The sequence below is a fragment of the Phodopus roborovskii genome, unplaced genomic scaffold (assembly GCF_943737965.1).
Source record: "Phodopus roborovskii unplaced genomic scaffold, PHOROB, whole genome shotgun sequence".
NCBI classification, from domain to species: Eukaryota; Metazoa; Chordata; class Mammalia; order Rodentia; family Cricetidae; genus Phodopus; species Phodopus roborovskii.
Window position 1 is genome coordinate 41,629 of NW_026125970.1, and position 20,578 is coordinate 62,206.

Consider the following 20,578-nt stretch of genomic DNA (forward strand, 5'->3'; position numbering starts at 1 on the left):
CGAGTAGGCCTGACTTCAAGTTCCTGCTTGAATTCCTTCACTGATAGACTGTGACCTGCAAGTATAAACCAAATCAATCCTCTCCCCTTCTAAGTTGCTTTTGGTTGGTGTGTTTTACCACAGCAACAGAGAGGAAATTGGAACAAATGGAACGCCTCATCTGTCTGTTTCTTGGCTAGCATCGCATGAAGTGTTTTGCTCTGACACATTCTTCCTGCCATGATGGATTAAACCCTCTGAAACTGGGGGTGAAAATAAATCTTTCTTCTCTTAAGCTATTTCTGTCAGATACTGTGGTAACAAAGACAGTAAAAGTACCCAATACTTTAGGGAAGTATGCACTTCTTAATCTTAGTTCAAAGAAAAATCTCAAACTCTAATGAGATATTGTAAGCTAAGTAGAAGTAGAAAATACGTATCCTAAATAATCACAAGACTGACAAGCATGCTCAGTGAGTAAAAGTGCTTGCTATGCAAGTCTGAGGACAAAAGATTGATCACTGGAACTCACAGTGGAAGGACTGAGCTGACTCTCAAAAGAAGTGCACACAGGTTCCTTCTAAGTATGCCATTGTTACAATCACAAAGCACCTGGCACTAAGTCAATTCTATGTCCTGTCCAAATGTTCCTGCCTAATTAAGTAGAGCACACAGTTCCATGGTTGCATTCAGATTATTGTCTCTTAGGATGGCAACTAGGTTTCAATTAACATTTCAACTTTGATATGCTTGCAGTAGCTGCCTGTATAAATTGTTAACAATGTCTACTGGGGACTGGATGGGTGAGTAGTCGCATGAAGCAACCTATCCTGCATCTCTGATTTGTAGCAACAGAACTTTTGTACAGCATCTTTTACAGCCCTCAAAAACATTTCTCATCCGTAGGCTGTTTACAGATACACCATGGTAGCGTTCAAAATCAATATCATTGGCCAACATGTAAAGAAATGTTGAGGTACTAAATAATTTATGCGTTATATATCAAGAGGGAGTAATATAAGGTTCTGTTATGAAAATGACAGGATCTAAAAGAAAAAAAGGATTTGGCCTGTCTAGTTACTTTTCTATTGCGATAAAGAGACACCACAATCATGGCAACTTACAGAAGTAAGAGTTTAATTGGAGGCTTGCTTACAGTTTCAGAGGTTTAGTCCATGGCCCTCATGTTGGAGAGCATGGCAGCAGGCAGGAAGGTGTGGCACTGGAGCAGTATTTGAGAGTCTACATCTGGAGAGACAAGCAGAGACAGAGAAAATGAGCTAACTGGAAAGGTACGGGCTTCTGAAATCTCAAAGCTCACTCCTAGTGGCACACCACCTTCAACAAGGCCACACATCCTCCAACAAGTTCACACCACCTATGCTTTTTCAGATAGTTTCACAAACTGGGGAGCAAGCAGTCAAACATACAAGCTTATGGAGGCCATCGTCATTCAAACATCACATGATCTAATACAGCCAACACTTCCTTATAAAGTCAGACAAAGGAAGTTTGGATGGGCATGGCTAAACATTTTGGAGTAAACTCCAACAGTATGCTCAATTAGTACTTGTAGAGAAAAAACCCTGCCTCAAATTTCAATGCATGGCTGTGACAATTTTAGACAAGCATAATGTACCAATATCATATACAGTATTCAACATTATGTTCCAGAAGTAATGTAAGACTGAACCTCTTAGGAAATAACAAAAAGTTCAGTATTGTTATTAATATATATAACTCTTTATGATTGAAATGCTTATTCACAAACTGAGACCCACAATTACTTGTAAATGCCTTAAATTCTCATTTCAAAAATATAAAGTTAAGCTGGGCATAGTGATGCACACCTTTAATTCCAGCACTAAGGAGGGAGTGGCAGGTGGATCTCTGTGATTTCTATGGTCCTTCCCCTTGTCATTTACGATAAAGCTATTCCCACATCCATATCTTCACTCACATCCCAGTCTCCTCTGAGCCATGCTATCAGCAAGTCCCTTTGAGTCAGCCACTGAGATGTTATTCTTTAGCATCTTAACCTTTACTATAGTTCCTTAGTTCCTTTGTGATTAGCCTCTCTGGTAAGAAACCTTTCTATTTTTTTTTTTTTTTTTGTTTTTGTTTTTGTTTTTTTTTAATGGACAGTCCACTACCTTTGGGTTCTCACCATCATCTCTGTCCCTAGCATTTCCTCACATCCTTAACATTCCTCTCTTGTATGCATGAACTGAAATTTCCTGGAAAGTATGGCCTACAATTTTGTGCATTTTAAAATTTCTCAGATCCCATGACGATTTGATGGTTGAATATAATTGACTAATCCTAATCTTACACTGGAATTCTATAAGGCCCAAAACTTTTGGGAATGATGTAAAGAGAAAAATCTATGAAACTGGCATATTCAAAAGAATTATCAAAAAAGAAAAGTCAGATGGCTTATTGGGGGTTACTGCTGGGATGAAATACCATAATCAAAAACAAGATGGGGAGGATAGGGTTTGTTTAGCTTATGATTCCATTTCACCTTTCATCATTGAAGTCAGGGCAGGAATTCAAACATGGCAGGAACCTGAAGGCAAGAGATGATGCAGTCCTTGGAAGGATGCTGCTTACCGGCTGGCTCAGTCTGCTTTCTTATAGAACCCAGGCCCACCAGCCCAGGGATGGTGCAACCCACAATCAACTGGGCCCCACTCCATAGATCACTAATTAAGAAAATGCCCTATAGGCACAATCTTATGGAGGCATTTTCTTAACTGAGAGTCCCTCCTCTCAGATGGCTATAGCTTGTGTCAAGTTGACATAAAAGTAGCCAATACACTTGGTATTGTGGGCACATGCCTTTAAATTCCATTACTCAGGAGGCTGAGCTCAATATATGTGAGGTTAGCCCAGTTTTCATAATGAGTTTCAATACAGCCAGGGCTATGTAGAGAGACCTTGTCTTGAAAAAAATAAAAGAACAAAATAGCATAGTATTGGGGGATAAGAAATGGCTCAGAAGTTAAGAACACTGACTGCTTTTCCAGAGGACTTGAGTTCAATTCCCAGCACCCATATGGTGAGTCACAACTGTCTGAAACTCCAGTTCCAGGGGTTCCCATGCCTTCTTCAGGACACTGAAGGCACTGTATGAAAGTGTTGCACAGACATAGATGTAGGTAAAACACTCATATGCATATGATTTTTTTCAATTTAAAGAATATAATGTTGGCAAAAGTACACTCAGTTTGTCTAAGTTAATTTTTACTTTCAAGGAGTAGTGATTAACTTTCCATGAAGTAAACAAAAAAGAAGTCTACAGGGGAGAAAAATCAAAGTTCATATTGGTTATGCCTGCCTGCCTGCTGACACGCTCCTCACCACGACGATTATGGATTAACCCTCTGAAACTGTAAGCAAGCACCCAATTAAGTGCTTTTTAGTGTTAAGTTGCCTTGGTCACGGTGTCTCTTCACATCAATAGAACAGTAACTAAGACAGCTACTGTGTATTAGCACTACAGTAAACATGGCAGGGCCAATGTCTCTTTCGCATACCAATTTCACCTCTTTCTGGGATATATTCAGGAGTGATACGGATGGATCATAGGGAAGTTGTGGTTTTAAATTTTTGAGGACCTCACATTGTTTTCCAGGGCGTATTTGCTAATTTGTATCCTTTCCAATAGAGCTGAAGCTCGGTTCCCTTTTCTCATCATCTCCATCAGTAAATGTGTTCTGTATTTTCATAGTGGCTATTCTAACTGCAGTGACATGGTATCTCATTTTACTTTAATTTGGAATGGATGAGTAGGTGCCAAAGCCACAGGGTCATGGGAAGCGCTGAGCCTTTCTGCAGCCTCCTCCAGCCCTGCTGCCCTGGCCTGTCTAGTAATTGCTCATGCCCTCAATGGGCCTTCTCCATTTGCCCCTTCATGTGCATCCCATGAAGATAGAAGGGTTATTACTATCTGCTAGGTTTCCCCTACCCAAATCCTTAATGGTCCTCATATGCTTTTTCTTCTTCACTGTGCTGGCTTGGAAGCCCTGCAGAGTCACATTGTAAAGTGTTCTTGGTCTCCCCACTTGGCTGTATATGCACATGCCGCCATTACTGATCTGGCTTTACTTTAGAGCCAGACTCTTTCACTCTGCAGTATACTGGTTCTATAGGCAGTTCTGAGTATGCTTCTCTTCCTGTAACCACCATAATCCTTTATTGGGTTCCTAGCGGAGTTCAAACTCCTTAGCAGAGCCTGTAAGAACTCTTGTTTCCCACCCTGCTTTCCTCAATTCTCCCAATGCCTCCACTCCAGGCCCTGCCACACCCATCCCAAAGAAGATGTTCTGCCCTGGTTCTCGCCATTGCTTCTTCCTTCATGTTGCTTTCTCTTCCTCTCCTATGTTGGCCTAGCTTGCAAGACCTAGCATAAGGATCACCTCTAGAATTTCTCACAGATTCTCAAACGCCATTGGTTGAATTTTCTGTGTTCCTTTGCCACTTCATTGTTGTTGCTTGTTTTTACTCTATACTCTTAGCTCTGTTTGGAGGCCTGCCACCCAGTTCCCAAATAAATACAAGGAGGTTTATTCTTCCTTATGAATGCCCAGCCTTAGTTTGGATTGTTTCTAGCCAGATTTCTAACTAAAATCATCCCCTCTACCTTTTGCTTCTGGGCTTTTTACCTTTATTTATTCTGTATGTCTTGCTTTCCTTCTTACTCCATGGCTGTCTCTGTGGCTGAGTGTCTGGTCCCAGCTATCCTCCTCTTCTCCTTTTCTTGATCCTAGCTCTTCTCTTCTCTTGAGCCTAGATTTCTCCTATTTATTCTTTCTGCCTGGAAGCCCTTCCTATCCTTTCTCCTGCCTGGATATTGACCATTCAGCTCCTCATTAGACCACCAATCAGGTGTTTCAGGCAAAGTAACACAGCTTTACAAAGTTAAATAAATGCAACATAAAAGAATGCAACACATATTTGCATCATTAAATGAATATTCCACAGCATAAACAAATATAACACATCTTACAATAATATTCCACATCACTTCATGATGCTTTTGTGGTGCTAGGGATTAAATTCAAGGCCTCAAGCAAGGCCTCAAATGTTCTTTCACTGAGCTATATCCACAGCCCCACATCTTTATATGCTCTTTCAACTGAGCTATCTCTGCCACATTTTTAAAAAATAAAAGTTGGCCTTGTTGTTACTTATTTGTAAATTTTCTATATTATGCTTTTCATGGATACTCACCTCAGTTGACTGAGACAGGGCTTAGTGAATATTTAAGATTAAATTTAGTTATCTTGTATAATGGGCTGGGAATATAGCTTGGCTGGTAGAATAGTACTTGAAAATATATAAATAAGCTGGTCAGTAAGTGCCAGACAACACATCAGATATACTTATCAATGAAGGTTCAATGTGAGCCTACTGACCTTTAAATCAACATAGGGCTGTGATGAACAAGTTAGTATAACCATTTAAATAATGGGGAACCTGTCTATACATACTATACTTTAAGGCAGGGTCTGACTATACTTTAAGTCCTGGCTGTCCTGGAACTCACTCTGTAGACCAGGCTGGCCTCAAACTCAGAAATCCACCTGCCTCTGCCTTTACAGTGTTGGTATCAAAGGCATACAATACCATGCATGGCTTAAAAATCAATTATTGTTGTGGATAATTTTAGTAAAATAGTTATAAAATGATATTTTAACTAAAACACAAATCACATATACACATCTATGTGTTTGTGGTTTATTGTTTTGTTTTTGAGACAGGATTCCCATATACAGTCCAGGCTAAGGTCTACTCTGAGATCCTCCTGCATCAGACTTCTGAGTATTCTTTTATTATAGTCAGCATAACTATGCTCAGCTAATATACATGTCTTTTTTTCTTAACAGTGACATACCTGATTCTGTGGAATAGGAATTTTCCCATTACAATAAGAAAATGAAGCTGGGTGGTGGTGGCACACACCTTTAATCCCAGCACTCAGAAGACAAGGCAGGCAGATTTCTGTGAGCCTGGTCTACATAATGAGGTACAAGTCAGCCAGGGATATATACGTGTGTGTGTGTGTGTTTAGACTTTAACATAAAACAGCCCCCTGACTGTCCCCCAAAAGCAATAGCGTTTTAACAGTACTTGCTGCCCTGGCAGAGGACTGGGGTTCAGTTCTTAGCACACACATCAGATGGCTCATAACCACCTGCGATTTCAGTTCCAGGGTATCTGATACCCTCTTCTGGCTACTGCTAGTACTTGCATGCACATGTACATACATACACATACACATACACACACATTAGAAAATGCAATCCTGTTCTGGTAGTGATACTACAATTAAAGACAAGTAGGATATGATGACTTACAGTAATACAGGCACTCAAGATGATGAAGCAGAAAAATCATTGTAAATTCAAGGCCAGCCTAGACTATCAAATAAGACCCTGTCTCAAATTCTACAAACAACAACAATATCAAACAAACAATGCACAAAACATGTCATAAAAGTTATTACTGAAATGAGATAAATTTTAAGATATGCCTAGAAGACATGAAAAATCAGGGCAGTGACTATATGAAAAATTGAAAAGTGAACTAAGAACCTGCAAAGAATGTCTTTACTCAAACAGACTTACACACAAAAAAAATTGAAGACAGAAGCATGTTGGAGAAAAGAGAGAAGAGTAAACAATAAACTATACAATTTTTTGTTTTTTTGAGACAGGTTTTCTCTATGTACCTTTGAAGCTTGTCCTAGAACTCACTTTGTAGACCAGGCTGGACTGGAACTCACAGAGATCTGCTTGTCTCTGTCTCCTGAGTGCTGGGATTAAAGATGTGTGCCACCACTGCCTGGCTGAATCTAAAATATTAATAAGTGAGTAAAGAAATGTGGTCCCCTCCAGTTTTTGAAAACAGGTTCTTGTTATAGCTCGTGCTGGCCTTGATCTTATTAATATAGCCTACCTTAGCTGTGAATTCTTGATCCTCCTGCCTCCTGCTTGGATTGTAGAAATGTGAATGGAGAGCAGGAAAAAAATGTCTGTGTGCCTAACACAGGGCCATTGTGCCCTGATTGAAATCTCTGTTAAATTTCTATCTCTCTGTGTATTGACTTTTCTTTCTCAAGATAACTTCATGTGTTTTTTTTTCAGGGTGGGAGTAGCTAGGTCAGCTCTTTCCTTAGGGAAATTTCCATTGTATCTCACAGTGACATTGCTAGAATGGCTGGACCGGCTGCCTCTTCCTCCAGGACAGCTTTTCCTCTCTGTGTCCTTGGTGCCAAGGAGATGGTAAAAGACTTCCTCAAGTGGATTGAGATAACAGAAAAGGGACCTCTCCAACAAAATCTCTCCCTTACTGTATCTCTCAAAGTGCTATAGAAGTGTACCTGTTCATAGCATCCACTTGGAGGCTTTAAAACCCAAATGTGCTATTTGATATCAGAGCCATGTACTCTACCATCTCACTGAGAACTCATAATTACACAGAGTGCTAAAAGAGAGATGCTGATGGAAATTATCATGGGCTGAAGACTCCCAAGCCATGCCATAGACCCTGTTGCCACTCTCTTCACCTTTTCATGAACAAGAGCAACAAACTGTATGGTTCACAGTGACATAAATGATAGATGCCACTAGGCCACACTTCTCAAGGCACATTATTGACTACTGAAAGTATCATTAGGGTATGCTCTTCAAGGTATATGCAGCCTAGTGGTGAGACTAGAAATATGTATTACAGAGGAAAATAACTGTTGGCTACCTTAATAATACGCAATGATGGAGTTTCTTGGTTAGTCAGAAGGTGACTTCTCTATGGAGGATCAATTTAAACTGAGACAGAAGCCTGCCTATAAGGGGTAAAGACTTGAGGCAGAGAAGTTGGCTCTTAACAGGATGCCATGGATAGAAAGCCTTGCTGATCATGCTGCCAGGTCATATGAGGTCAGCAACACTGCTTTCAAGGGGGATGAGTAATGAATGCTGCTTAATGAAGCAGGATGTTGATGATGCAATTCAAGTACTGGGCTGGATTCCACATGCACTGCCATAAAGGAGGCTATAGCTCTCAATGATCAGCTTTCTCCCATGGGAAAGGGAAGCATAGAAAGCAAGGTAAGATGGGAAGTCTCTTCCAAGAACAGGAGTCTCTCATGAGCATGGTGTACAGATGGAGAACACCAGCAGCTTGGCCATGTGACTCAATCTGTTCATCTGCTTTTCAGAGCTCTTTTGGTGCCAACATGGGTGGAGTGTATCCTGGATGGTCTCTGTTATGGGCTGAACTGTTTCCCTTCCAAATTCGTATGCTGAAACCCTAATTCTCTGTACCTAAGAATATGACTGTACTTGAAGGCGGGGTCTTCAAATAGGTAATTAATGGAAAACTGCAGTCAGTGGGCTGACTGCTGTCTCTATATGACGAGAATGCAGATAGGGATGTGCATGTGTGAACACAGGGAGAAGACACTTGTACATGTGTGTTAGCTTGGGGAGCTTTGCTGCTGCTGTTGGAGCCACAGTTGTAAGTAATCTGTTCTGAAACCTGCTAGCCATGGAGTGCAGATTAAAATGATGGGCAGGCACCACCAGGTGTCAGCAAACATAGCCTGAGGGACAAGTGCTCACTGAGTAACGACAGTTTACTAATTTAAGTGGCTTAAAATGAAAGAGATCTGTTATATCTGAAAACTATCTCGAATTCTAGTTTCAGTCTCCACACTCATTGTTTTACAGGAATACCTCTTCAGGCACTTGTGTTATCTGTTGTCTAGAGCCACTTTCCTACCACAAATACAGACTGTCCCCAGAGGCCATACCTGTAGTCTGAAATCTTTAGCTTCTAGCCCTTTCAGAACAACTGTTGGTCTCTATGAAAGACCACAGTCTGATCCTAAATGAAACAAGTCTAGCTAGGAAGGAGATATGTTGAAATGATCATTTCAATGACATGTTGTAATATGTTTTTTTTTTTCAAGATAGACTCTCATGTAGCTCAGTTTGGCCTTGGACTCACTATGTAGCCAAATGAGGGTATTATAGTTGTGGACTACCATGCCTTGTTTATGCAGTGCTACAGATCAAAGTCAGGATAAACAATATGATTTTCAGAGCCAAATGCAGAATGTAAAGTGAGAATTTCTTATTAAAAAAATAATAAAGAATTCAGAGACCGTGACAGCAGAGCCTTAAACCAAAGGTAGAGCCCTTGTGACTGTACAGGTCTCATGCCAAGAAACCTGACTAGCTTGGAATGATAAGTAGATGAACTCAATAAGTATGGAAATAATGCAATCTTCTGGAAAATGTGCATACAAGTATGCACAAGTAAGTGTGTGTGTGTTTCCCTTCCCAGCCCCTTTCGGAGACACAGGCTCAAGTGATCTTACCACTTCAGTATCCCAAGGACTACTGGCTTTCCACTCATTGCATCTGGCTACTAATCTTCACATCAAACTGTCTTCTTGTTATTTGCTTGATTTTCTTTCTTAAAAACACTATTACTATTTATCTATTTAGTTTGTGGGTGTGCACATCTGTGCCTTGGCACACATGTGGAAGTTAGAAGACAGCCTGTAGGAGTTGGTTCTCTCCTTCCACCATGTAGACCCTGGGTATTGAACTCTGGCTATCAGGCTTGGTGGCAAATTCCCTTACTGGCTCTAGAGCCATCTTGCTGGTCCTTTTCAATTGCCTTAAAAGCATGATGCAAGCTACATGAAAATACAGTTGGTAGAAGTCTCTGATTTTCATGGGGCACAGTACTCAATATTTACTCAGGTCTTAGATCAAAGATAGAAACTTTCGAGGGAGGCTGGAGCGGTAGTTCAATTGCTACAGTGCTTACCTTGAGTTTGATTCCTTGAAGCCATGTAAAACTAAGCCCGGTACAGTGTATCACTTATAATCCTAGGTTGATCCCTGGCATTCACTGACCAGCCCTGTTTATTTGACAAGTATCAGGCCAGTGAGAGACCCTCTATCAAAACACGGTAGATGCCTCCTCAGGTTGTCCTCTGTCCTCTACATGTGTATGTGCGCGCGTGCGCACACACACACTCACACACACACTCACTCTGGAAAATGGGTGTTTTTGCCTGTTTACAATAAGACTTAAAGCGGATCTACTACAATTATCTCCTGGGAATTTCAAAATGTCAAAAGTAGTTTCTGTGTTAGCTATAATGTAAATTTAATGTTTCATATATTTCACTATTTCATACATTCAGTAAAAAGGGAAGAATGTAATGCAGTCAAGCCTCTCTCTGAATTAAATGGAGTGGGCATATAATGAGATTCCCCTCTATTTAGGGATGACTCATGATCTACAAAGGAACAACATGCCCTCGTACCCACAGCAAGTTAAGGGATGGTCACTATCACTGAACCATTAATTTTTTTCTTTTACCTGCCCACCCTTGTTGTTCTCTCCTTCCTCCTCCCCCAGGTGGATATTCTCATAATAGATAGAGCATGAGAAGGCCATAGTAGAAGTTTGATCATACTTCTCACGATTTGCACTTAAAAGTTTTTGAATAATTATTAAGACTGGATATTTATATCTTGGATTTGGATAGTGTTCCGTTTTTGTGAACTAGATACAAGTCATCTGGGAAGAGGGAACCTCAATTGAGAAAATATGACCATCAAACTGACTTGTAGGCAAGTATGCAGGGTCATTTTCTTTATTAATGATTGATATAGCAGAGCCTACTGTGGGCAGTGCCACCCCTGGGCAGTCATTCCTGGATTATATAAGAAAACAGAGTGAGCAAGCCAGTAAGCATGATCTCTGCTTCAGATTCTGCCTCCAAGTACCTGCTTGAGCTCCTGCCCTGGCTTCTCTTCATGACGGATAAGACCTGACAAACTCTTACTCCCCAAGTTTTAAATATTTATTTATTTGTTTGTTTGTTGGCCTGTGTTTTATCATAGCAACAGAAACAAAAGTAGGACATACAGCTCATGGTTTGGTTTTGTTTATGTCTTTGTGTTCTATTGCTGTGAAGAGACACCATGACCACAGCAACTCTTATAAAGGAAAACATTTAATTGGGACTCACAGCTTCAGAGGTTTTTAGTCCATTTGCCATCGTGGTGGAGAGCATGGCTGCATGCAGGCAGACATGATGCTGGAGAAGCAGCTGAGTTGTACATCCAGATCCACAGGCTGTAGGAAGAGTAAAGAAGGAAAAAAATAATTACTGTATTTTAATAAGCAAACTCCAGCCCTTTGAAGAGTCTTAAACAGCACACATCTCTCTCACCTCAAGTCTAAGGCACTTTAGAGCTCAGGACTACTTACTCATGGATGTTTGTTTCTGCCAGGAAGCAGTTTGACTTCAGTACTACTAGGCCAGAGGGCCCTTTGAAAGAGAAGCACTGCTGTTCATAATGAGTAGAGGTCAGGAAGCTAAGAAGGGAGTGACCACCAGAGCAATAAGCCATGCCAATGGTGCCAGAGTTGAGAAATCTCACTCTGCCCCTTCATTCAGGCTCCCCGTGGCTAGCCACAACACAGTTACCAAAATGAAGGCATTAGCCTGGTAGTAGTGGCACATGCCTTTAATTCCAACACTTGGGGGTGGGGTGGGAGAGCAGATGCAGGTGGATCTCTGTGAGTTCGAGGCCAGCCTGGTCTATGAAGCGAGTTCCCGGTCAGCCGGGACTGTTACACAGAGAAACCCTGTCTCAAACAAACAAACAAACAAACAATGGAGGCATTGCACTGGATAAAAACAGTTAAGTAAATTTCCTAGCTTTTGTGCTAACGACCTTTGTCTGAGGATTTAGTCTTTACTTTCCCCCACTCTGTGACTATCTCAGTCTTTCCTTTATGTTTGGGAATATGCTGCTCCTAAAGGCAGGTTATTATTATTTCTTATTTATTTTTCATTGTGTGTATCTGTGTGTGTGCATGTGAGGCATGTGCAAGTGCACACAGAGGCCAGAGGTATCAGATCCCCCAGGAACTGGAGTTACACATGGTTGCGGCCATCTGATATCGGGAGGGGGAACTAAACTCAAGTCCTCTGAAAAAAACAGCATACGCTCTTAGCTGCTAAGCTATCTCAAGCCCCTCCCTAGCTACACATTTTCTGAAAGTTTCTTCAATTTGATACTGTCCAGTGTTTTCTTATCATTTAAAAAGAGCATAAGGATTTGGGGAGATGGAAATAAGAAACACCAAGTGCCTGCTTAGCACATGGTGTGTCTAGACAAAAAGGCAATTATAAAGTAAAGAAACATTTTATTCCCAGCTTAATACAAGTTTCCATTCCCTAGCAACATGAACCCAAGTCACCCAGAACAGCATGTTTATTTCGGAATACCAGTCTCTCATGGAGGAGGTTAGAGGAGCTTTGATATTCATAGACCAAAAGTACATGGCTTTAGTAAGTTCTCTCTGAATGAAAGACAGAATAAAACAGGAAGGACAGGACCGCTCCTAGGTGTGGTGGAGGAAAAAGTTTATTGTGGATAAAAGGGAGAGCATAGCCAGAGGCAAAGACGTCTAGACAACTGCAAGAGTCCAGAGTGAACATGACCCAGAGCAGGGCATGTGAGGAGACAGAGGGGAGAGCCAGGAGTGTAAAAGTAGACAAAAGGGCCAGATAACCAAAATGTCTGGATTATACAGTGAAGGGCAGCGGGGTAGGGGAGTGCAGCCCCTTGGCTGGAGAAGTTCAGGGGTAGAGGGTGGGGATACACCATTCAAACCCTATAAACATAGGGACTGAGGGGAATTGGGAGAACAGGCAGGCAGGTTCTGTGTTGATATGTTAAATAGGCACCTCAGTTAACTGCTTTCCTGGTTTGAAACCTACTATTCTTCCATAGGATTTGGAAGTCATTTTAGGCAGAGGGATATTCTAGCAGGATCCAGGCTTACCTGTACTGCATTCTTAGCTTTCAGGTTGGTAGAAACCATAGATTTGGAAAGCTTAGCACACATTCTAAGAGGTTTACCTAGTAGTCATAGCAATGTTAGGCCAGATACACAGGCTGATGACTAGCTACTGATAAAGGACTGGAAAGACTGGAGATGTACCTCTAGAGGTCAGCAGTATAGTACTTGCATAGCAGTACCAGAAAGGGGAGCAGAAACACTAAACTACTAGAGTGGTGGTCCACATCTGTCATGTAAACACATGAAGAGAGTTAGACAGGTGGACTGACAGGTTAAGTAAGGCCAACCTGGGCTATACAACAAAACCTATAACTTGAGCCCTCCCCCACCCCTGGTCTATGTATCTCTGGTTGCCTTGGAATTTATTATGTTGCTCAACCTGGCCTTGAACTTGTGGTAAGTCTTCTGCTGTACCCTCTTGAGTGCTAGTATTACAGGCATATACTACCATCCCTGACTCTATTTCTTAACAAATGGTCTCTGCCACTACTAGCCACATGTTCCTGTGTACTCCTTGTGCCAACACAAAAATCCAGGAAATCTGGTAGGTGCCCATTAGACCCCAATATCTGCCACTAAGTAGAATAAGTGTCTACCCAGATTGAAAAAGTTATCCACAAATACTAATAAAAACTTAAAATCACCTGTTGTTTTAAGCATCTGAGTGGTCTACCTGCCAGTTTTCAAATGTACATTTCCTCTTACACTGCACTCTTGGTACCATTTGTCCTTTCATGAGTGTCTTTTTTTCTTTTCAAGACAGGGTTTCTCTGTGTAGCTCTGGCTGTCCTGGAACTTACTCTGTAGTCAGGCTGGCCTTGAACTCAGAGATTTGTCTGCCTCTACATCCCAAGTGCTGGGATTAAAGGTGTGCACCATCAATGCCAAGCTCATGAGTGTCTTAAAATGGATGTACCAGAGCATCAAACAGTAAAACCATCCTGTGCTCATTAAGGTTCCATAATGATGAAGCCCCATGCTCTGGCTCATTTGTTACCATGCTCTGGGAGATGAGGTGTGAACTTGGGCTAGCATCTAAACCCCAGTGAGTGACCTTCTTGCAGATTGTTTTGTGGCTCTGTATGTTCTTCAATGTCCTTCAGTCTGTGGGAGTCAGTCTTTTGGTGCCCTGGACAGTTCATAGTAGCTACGTGAGCTGTAAGGACAAGTGTTTCCATCAGATGATTGATATCTTTCTTTCCTGTCTCTCTTTCCAAAAGTCTGTATGCCACTGCTCTATCATGAAGATGTAGTTTGGAACAGTACATATTTGTTTTCCTTGTGACAGTTATAAAGACCTAGTGACTACATGTAATTCTTTCAGCCTTTGTTCAGAGGTGTCAGTCACTTGGGAGGGCATAGGCTTGTTATCTTATCCAGACTTAACAGTATACCCAGCTCAATAGCATCGTCATCCATTAAGCTGCTCCTAGCAAGAGGTTCCCAGTAACAAGCCATCAGCACCAGATCCAACGAATCTGATCATCTGGAACAAACTACACGGAGAAGTTCTAATCGTGTTCCAAATTAAAATAAAATTCCATTACTGGGAGTAAGGGACCTGGATTCAGAGTACCAGGTGAAATAGTCTGATATTTCCCATTGATTCCTCTGTCAGCCAGGATCCTCTTCTCTGTTCTAATGATGTCAATACATGAAGAAGTATAAACATCATAATAGATGCCTCCCAAATCAACTTCTCACCCTCTTGTTAGCTAGCACAAGTGGTTGCAACTGCCTGAAGGCAGAATGTCCATCTTTTAGGTGTCTGTTCCAATTGTTTGAAAAAAATCAGACAAAGGTTAAGGGGACTGTCTATGCAAACATCTGAATCAATACCTCTAAATCTATGCCTTGCTGCTCATAGATACTTGAAGGACTCTCAAGGCTTAGATAGGCCCATGGCTGGTGATGTCTCCTTAGTACTCTCAAATGCCCACCAACATTCTAGAATCCAAATACAGACTATGATCTAGCATTTTCAGGGCTTCACTGAGGTTTTACTATTATTCCAAAGTTAGGAACCCAAGTTTGGCAGAACTGAACCATGCCTAGAAACTCACAGATGCCTCCTACTTTTAATGTCATTGGTAGTTTCTGATTGGAAATTAAGCTCTATTCTTCATTTGACAGCTGAGGTAATCAGCTCTGCTTACAAATATCAACTCTATGTGGGATGACACTTTGTATGCACCACATGCCAGGTGATTGAGCATCGAGCTGGTGTTAAATATTCTGATTTTTAAACATTGGAGCTTATGATCAGTTAGTAGGCAACACACTGCAGCAAGACTCCTTCCAGTTTCAGAGTTCTTTATTTTCTCCAAGACAGGGTTTCTCTGTGTTGCTCTGGCCATCCTGATACTCACCACGTCAAACAGGATGGCCTAAAATTCAGAGATCCACCTGCCTTGACCTCCTGAATGCTACGACTAAAGGGGTGTGTCACCATCACCCAGCTCAGTGTCAGAGCTCTTAAGTGTTTGAGTAACATCTTACTAAAGACTGTAGGAGAATTTCTGAAGGCACAAGACAAACAGTGTATTTTAATATGGTGAATCAGTCTGATTCCTGTTGCTGTGATAAAAAGACTCACCAAAAGTAACTTGAGTTTTATCTGGCTTACCCTTGTACCTCATAATCCATCATTTAAAGAATTCAGGGCATGAACTCAGGCAGGAACTGAAGCAGAGACCACAGAAGAACACTGCTTACTTACTGGTTTGCTCTCCATAGCCTGCTTAGCTTTCTTTCTTATACAACTCAAGTCCAACTTCCTTGGGGTCACATCCCCCATAGTGGGCTGGACACTTCCACATCAGCTATCAATCAAGAAAATGCCTCACAGACATACCCATAGACCAATCTGAAGGAGGCAATTTTTCAACCAAAGTTCTGTCTTCTCAGATGACTAGTTTCTATGAAGTTGACAAATAACTCACCAGCACGTACTATTTCTTATTTGGGATCTTGCCAGTGAAAAGCAAATGGCATTTGAGGCTTGTAATTAAGAAGGCAAAATCAACCATATTTAAGGTTGAAAACGAAAATTGCCCACAATCCTAATGTAAGACAGTCAAAGTGTAAGGGACAAATATCCTATACACTGTCATTAGGAGCTTTCAAACCTTCAAAACATCTATGTGCACTCACAGTTTTAAACTGACAGAATTGAGTGTGATGCAGTGCCAAGAGCTATGTGACTTCTTCAGGGGACAGGGCCTGAGACTAGAATGAACAAATTCACCTTGTGAAAGGCCCTAGAGAATCAGATCCATTTTTGGCAAGGCTGATGGGCAGCTTATTATATAATTCTGGGCAAGACCCCAGGAGCATATTGCTACCTACCCTCCTTGCTTTCTTTACACAAACCATACTGCTGGCTGCTTCTAATTTTACTTTCTCAGAGCTAGGGATTAAGTAGTTATTACTTAAGGAAAACTTCCCCCTGATGACTCTCCTCTGGGTGAGCCAGGGAAGATGTTATTAAAATAAACAATGGACTTGATTCAGCCTCTAAATCCTTTGATGTTTCAGGTGTGACCATGAATTTAGGCTTCTCAAGAACAGGATGCTCCCTTTCCAATGTATCCTGTGATGAGCCTGAAAGAGTCGCAGAAGCTCATGACAATTACAAATTTGCGTAACTGTTCTGGAGAGAATGATTTTAACCACAAGAATCTAGGAGAAATGCTAATAAATAATTGATGTCAGGAGTTGAAGGGAATAGTCCAGAACAGTGAATGAAACAGAATCATAGAAATCCACAATGCCCTCATTTCTATAGCTGTGTCAATACTATAGGAAACTGAGAGGAAGGGGCCATGAACAAGGAATAAACATTGCCAAGTATTAAGAGAAAGCTTTTAGTTAGGAAGTTTACAGAATGATAGGGAAGAACCTGGTACATTCCTCATAGGAAATAGAGTAGTATAGAATGAATTGATTCAGTCTTGGCTGATGAGTTGATTGTGAGAACTTAGATTTCACCAGAGGTGAATATTAACCATTAGGGGCAAAGCTTTCTTTTACTTTGCATGATGCTGTAACTGCAAAAGCTGCCAACTAGGTACACTGTCCTACCTGTAGGTATGCCTAGTGAGAAAAACTTCCTTTGTTACTTGCAATATTGCTTATGCTTTTAACATTAGAACTATGAACCAAATAGGTAATGGTTACCTTTGGGAAGGCTGGGGGGAAGGAGACTGGCAATTAATGTAACCATTACTAGACACAAGAGGAAATAAATTTGATTGTAAAACTGTTCATGCAAACTATTGAAACTGTATAAGTAAAAACAGCCCAGGCTACCCCGGACCACTTGTTTGAAACAGGTAATTATAGTTTCTTCGTTGACTTCACACATCACATCCATCCCAGGTCACCTGATCCATTTGGAGACTCCGTGCAATGAAGGATGATCCAGAGACAGATGAGTTCACATTTAAGAAAATTTATACTAGTTCAAATCCTTCCAAATCCTCTTTTTGGGGGGGCTTTCGGTTTTATCCAAAATACAATTCCCTTTTGAATATTTTTAACGATCTATTTTTTAATGAGTGTTTGCCTTCATGTACAGATGTGCAACATGTATGTGTATGGTTCCCAAGGTGGTCAGATAATAGAAGTGGTTCCTATGGAATTACAGGTAGTTGGGAACTACTATATGGCTACTGGGAACCAGACCCAGTTCCTCTGTAAGAGCAACAAGTACTCTTAACCACTGAAGCACTTCTGGTCCAATGGTTCTCTTTTTAATGTTAGTTTCCGTGTACTTCTTTACCCTGGGTGTCACCTGCTACCTGAGCCTCAGAGAGAGGGGGACAGGTTACTTTCCACAACCTGTTAGTACAACATAACCCATTTCTGGTCTAAATGGCTACTTAGGCCAGAGACAAAAAGTTCTGTTTATATACATCTGTGTGGTTGCCTATATAGAACCTGTCAGTTTCCCAAAGATCAATAATAACAATAATAATAATGATTAAAAGAAAGAAAAAGAAAAACACCAAAAGACTAAGTATCCTCCAAACAAAAACAAAGAAATAAGCTCTTTCCAAACAACCCAGGCTTTAGCCCTAAAGGCCAAAAAACTCCCTTTGATGGGAGATTTCATCCTGTAAATATGTTTCTCTTATTGGTTAATGAATAAAGCACTGTTGGCCAATAAGAAAGCAAGATAGATGGGACTAGGAGACAAGGAGGAGAGAGGAAGTAGTAGGGAGATGATCCAAGATAGAGGAAGGGGAGAAGAACGCCAGCCCCTCTCTCCAGTAAGATGAGATCACATGGAAGCACTTAGATGGATAGAAATGGGTTAATATTTAAGACAGAGCTAGCTGATAAAAAACTAGTAACTGGCCAACAGAATTATATTTAATACAGCGTCTTTGTGTGTTATTTGGGGCTGGTGCAGCTGTGGGTCCAAACCAACAGGTGAAAAACTACTCATAACATCCCTTTTTATCAACAAAGCATTTATAAGCAATGAATGCTTCAAGTGGGAAAGAAGGGAAGCCTCTGACCTGTTTGTGTTGGAGCTTCAGGGAGTAAAACCACCCATTGCCAGTAAGTTTGCAGAATGAGTTAAAAATCCATGCTAAGAAAAGGGCCATTCTCAGGTTTGTTGCACATCCCATTCCATACTATGTGTGGTTGAACTTAGCCAAGTCCAAGTGAGGTATTAAGGAAGGAAATAGGGAAGAGAGTGAGGTTCAGAAGGCCTTGTACAAACCTTCTAAAATTAGCATATGAGAAGGTGTGTCACTGGGGGTGGTCTTGCCTGCTATTGGAAAATCAGATGTAAAGCTCTCAGCTACTGCTCCAACATGACGCAAGCCTGCCTGCCACCACATTTTCCAGCATGATGGCCATAGACTAACCCTCTGAAACTGTAAGCAATTCTCCAGTTAAACACTTCCTTTAAAAGTTGCCTTGGTCATGGTGTTTATCACAGCAATAGAACAGTTGCTAAGACATTCCCCCTTTCCAGGCCAATTAAAACCAACTTACACTAGTGGTACAAGACAGAGGCACTCCTATGCTTACTGTAATATCAAAACAAATACCTTGGGGGACTATTTAAGATGCTAGTGCTGAGTGTGGTGGCGCATGTCTTTGATCCTAGCACTCAGCAGGCAGATCTTTGTGAGTTCTAGGCCAGTATGGTCTGCACAGTGAGTTTCAGGACAGCCAGGGCTATATAAAGAGAACCTGCCTCAAAAAACAAAAACAAAAAAGATGCTAATGATATATAAAACAGAACTACATGTAACAGATTAGAGCATGAACCGAAAAGGCCATGTTATGTAAATGTGCCAGACAGGAACCAATAAGGCAACATAAAATCCCTAGCTCTTTGTACAGCAGGGCCGTTTGAGCTGTTAAACTTTCTCCATGCTCTACCCCACTTCCTCCTTTGCAAGCCTGTATTTTTGTTTTTAATTGTATTTACATACAAACCATAGTTTCCCCTCCCTCCCCTCTTCCCATTTCCTCTTCCTACCTTCTGTCTACCCCCACATCCACTCATCCTCCTCTGTTCATAAAGGGGCAGGCTTCCCATGGGAGTCAACAAAGCATGGCATATCAAATTGAGGTGGGACCAAACTCCTCCCCCTGCATCAAGGCTAGGCCAGAAATCTCTGATGGGGGATGTCCTTCTGTATATATGTTTTCTCTTATTGGTTGATGAATAAAACACTGCTTCACCAAAAGCCCAGCAAGAAGGATAGGCAGGGCTATGAGAGGAAGGAGTAAGGAGAGAGAGAGGCCACTAGGAGGAGAATCCATGCTGCTGAAGGAATAACATGCTGGATTACCAATAAGCCACAGCCTTGTGGCAATACATAGATTAATAGAAATGGGTTAAATAATTAAGAGAGAGCTAGCCAGTAAAAAGCTCTAGCCATTGGCCAACAGATTTATATTTTTTTCAAGGAGAGCCTGGCTGTGAGGGCATGGGCTTCAATTACATTACACTCAGTATCACCACAGCATCTCTAGCACTGCAGTGGCCCTTCCACACAAAGCTGCTCCCATTGGTGAAGTTCCAAGCCATCAACTGCCAGCAATTGTTCTGACAAATATAGTGTACTATAATAAACCATTCTTTGCTCATTGAGTTTATTAGGCAGTCTTGTTCTCTCATTTCCCCTGAAAATCAGCTTTGGATTCATGAATTTTACAGGTGAAAAACAGTGATAAGCAAAAGGAGGAACTATTACAATTGTCTTTCCTTAGATTTTACAATTCCATGTGAAAAGGAAGAATTACAGATTCCACAAAAGGGAGAAGGCGGAAGGAGCAGGATGAGGGCACGTGCAGGTGTGATGGCAGGCAGGGAAACTACTGGAAAAGAGGTCATAATGAAAACTCAGTTCAGCCTGACTTAGGCTGGATCAAACTTCAGGACTCTGATGCCAGGCAGTTCATTGTTAGCATACTTAAACAAAGCACAATTTGGAAAAAGTTTCCAGGCAACAATCATTCCAATGTGAAGTGAAACAATAAAACTTAAAGTATGACTACGTAGTGTATAGAGGCCATCAGACTATATAAAGTACATGTGTCATTTCCCTTAAGGATGGGTTATATTGAGTGGGAGCTAAAGACAAAGGTCTGGGGAGGGAAAGTCTGGGATAAATATTCTGAGGTCTCCCTCTACAGATAGCAAAAGGACACCAGGTCA

At 41.2% G+C, this 20,578-nt stretch overlaps 1 long non-coding RNA gene across 1 annotated transcript in view; it reads right to left on the bottom strand.

Annotated features, from left to right (window-relative positions):
* Positions 1-1,130: 1,130 nt before the first annotated feature.
* The window catches only part of LOC127218181 (uncharacterized), a 41,331-nt gene continuing 21,883 nt past the window's right edge, over positions 1,131-20,578 (bottom strand). The window contains exon 3 of the long non-coding RNA XR_007834164.1: positions 1,131-1,227. This is a non-coding gene — a long non-coding RNA (uncharacterized LOC127218181). The remainder of the gene's footprint in view (positions 1,228-20,578) is intronic.